Here is a 3,271-nt window from a genome sequence, read left to right as displayed (position 1 = left end):
ATGGTAGGTTCCCAAGAACAAAGTCCAGATTCTCAAATTCCTCTTGAGCACTTTTCAGCCTGTACGCAGCTGAAGTCTGTAGGCACCTTTGTCTGACATCCAAATTTCTTACACATTTGTGGTACTGCTCTGAATGGTACTCAAGAGGGCTTTGGCTTTGAGCACCATCAGCAATAGTGCATCTGTCCCCCAGTCAAGTGTTTTGGCCATCCACAGAAAAGATGTTCCTCTGTGTAGCCTGAAAAGAACTAAAAGGCTGGGTGTGGTATCAACACAGCAAACACTGCCAAGATCCTCAGCAATTTTAATACAATGCTCCGTGGCTAGCAAAATACTCTAGGCTCCAGGAGATATAAGTTTACTTGTTTTCCTGGCTAACATACCATGCTGACATTTCATACTGTCTGCATGAGATGTTCTTCCTCACGTGCTGCATGCTCACTCTTACCTGAAAGTATCTAACTTATTACATAAGACACACTTATAGCTTGAGTTTAATCATCTCCATTAAAGGTGATGTTTTGTAGTTCTTAAGTAGCACTTACGACAGTTTGTCAATCTAGCAGCTAAGGGTTCCAGTCCTTTCACTATAAGAACAGGTATGAAGGGGTGGGAACAGATTTGAGACTTTTTTTTCTCCATCAGAATTCAATTTCTCTGAAGAAAAGATCAGATTTTGACTCACTTGAAAATATTTTAATCACAAAGTATAGGGGGACATTAGAACAGTTACAGATGGTTTGTGTGAAATGGCTCAGTTACAGTAAGAACCACATGAACTTTTACCCTGAACTTAAACCAAGATCTTTCTCTCTTTCCCCCTCTTTTTTTTTTTTCCTAATGTTCTAAATTGTTTAGTTAAACTTTTGGTTTGTTTCTTTTCCCGTTCATATGCCTTTTTAGCCCTTATTTCAATGCGGACTAGGAAATAAAGTACTCAGCTACCACCAGGAAGGCTGATTTGTGAGACTTGCAGCCAGTTCTATTCTGTGTTGGCCAAATTTGTCCCTGTTGCAGAAATAATAGAGTTACACCAGCCTTCCTAATCTTTTCCATTTGTAGACCATTATTAGATTTTGATACCAGAAAAAGAAGGTGAGCATCTTTCTCTTTCTGTCATCAGAGATGTCAACATTCCTATTTGAAGTGAAGATTCTCCCTAAAAAGGCTCTTCAAAAATGTTGCGTCAAGCTTCTCCCAGCTTTTGAAATATGTTGCATCAATTCTGTTCAGTTCTTTGCTGTTTCCTTTCAGTGAGTGCCCCTCCTTTTTCCTTGCTACTGCCTCTCCTCATCTTCTCATGATTTTCTTTCTCTTAAAATCATCTCCTTCTCACCCTCCTCTGTTTCCCATTCTTCCCTCTCTGATTTTTTTCTGAGCACCAGAAGATGCTGGACCAAATCAGACAAATTCCCACTGGTCGGTGAGGTGGAGGCTGGCTGCAAACATGACTGCAGACAGAAAATCTGGCTAAAAACCTGGCTAAAAACCTAGTCAATTGTTGAGCAGCGTAGATATTCCCTAGAATACAGAGGAGAAACAATAACAGAGAAAAAGTACTCCAATAACAGGGTAGAGATGAACAAAGAATCATGAATCAGGGGTCTACATTCAATATGCAGCAACTCTAGTTCTATCTAAAGGCATTGCGTATTAATAAACACTGTTTCTATCATTCATGCTTGTCTGCTGGAGAAAGAACCCAAATAATGATCTTATCAGGATTATCAGGTGGTTATCCCTCTCTTTGGGTGTTGAGGAACCAGAAGAGAAAAGCTATATCGATAGGGAGACTCTTACTGTAGGAAGTAAGAAAAAAGTTTTGGACAGGGAGGGGTAGGCAGCAAAAGACGGAGAAAGAAACAACTGTACTTTCAGCTGTCCATTATAATTTATTATTTTTTTTCCCAGCAATGAAGGAAGCCACTTCATCTCTGTGGCTGGAACTTGGCAGCTCTTCTCTGAGTTCTTGAGAGAGAAACAAAAATGTTCTACCATCTGGGAGAAACACTTGTCCTTTCCCTTTCTTTGCACATATGTTCACTAGGTTACATTACCAGTTGGATCCAGTATGCAAATATTTCCAACTGAGATGTGTAGAAATCCTTCTACAATGACAGTCAGTATTGCAAAGGAACTGATCTGCCTCAATCATTTAACTTGTTGTTGATTCAGAGGAAGGGAAATAAAGAACAGCAACAGAATTTTACATAGGCAGTGTAGGGTTGTTGTAACAGCCTGGAATATGGCCAGTGCACCAGTGATGTGAGACACCAGTCCAAAACACTTAATTATGCTGAAAGCAGGAGTATAATTGCACTGACTGCTCACATTCTGAAAATTAATCTAGCGCTTGAATGCTTTATTGGGCTTGAGCTTTACATCCTCATTCCATAAAAATACAATAGGATTAGGGGAAACTGAGTATGTGCCTTGGTATGTTGTGGGTAAATGTAATTTTTTTCTGACAATATTCCAAAAAGATGGGACAAAAGCTAGCTCTGATCAAAAATTGTGACTGCCATTAATGTAATGCTGAATATGCTGCATGTCAGAATGGGATATATGTCCCTGGATTCTCCAGTGTTGTCACATGGTTGATAACCATGTGCTTTCCATTCAGTTTAAAAGAGGAACCTCTCTCTCTCTCTCTCTCTCTCTCTCTCTTATTTTTTTTTTTTTTTCACTAGTAAGGGGATAGAGAATGAATTTGTAAAGATCCGTGTTACCACTGATGTTTTTGTAACTACCATCAAAATTTGTAGGAATTTTGGCTTTTCTTTTTGATATCAGCTTTCTTTATTTGTGAAGGGATTCACTAAGACATATAATAAAACAAGCTTTCCCTGTAAGAACATGAATTCCTTGAAAAAATACTTCAGGGTGCATGGACTAGCGTGAGTTACTTTTGAGGAGGGATGAATTTCGCGCAGAATGAATATCATCCTTTATTATTCACACATTAAAGAAAGACAAAAAATAATTGGTTTCATTTTTTTCTAACATAAAGCAGGGCAGATCCTCAGCTGGTCTGTATTAGTACAGTTTCTTGAACTCTGATGCTGATTAGAACCATCTGAAGATCTTGTCTGGGATGTTTTGCTTTGTTTTGTTTTGTTTTTGTTTTACAAAACTGTATAAAATGGATCTACTTAACTCCCAGTGCCTATGAAGCGAAGTTATACTACAGGGTGCATTTTAGCAACTAGAAGTGGGAAAGAAAGAATGTGTATGAGGGAACATTTTTTAACATGGAAGGTAGCAAACATAT

The sequence above is a fragment of the Tetrao urogallus genome, assembly GCF_951394365.1.
Source record: "Tetrao urogallus genome assembly, chromosome: 3".
Classification (NCBI taxonomy): Eukaryota; Metazoa; Chordata; class Aves; order Galliformes; family Phasianidae; genus Tetrao; species Tetrao urogallus.
This window is presented reverse-complemented; position numbering follows the sequence as displayed.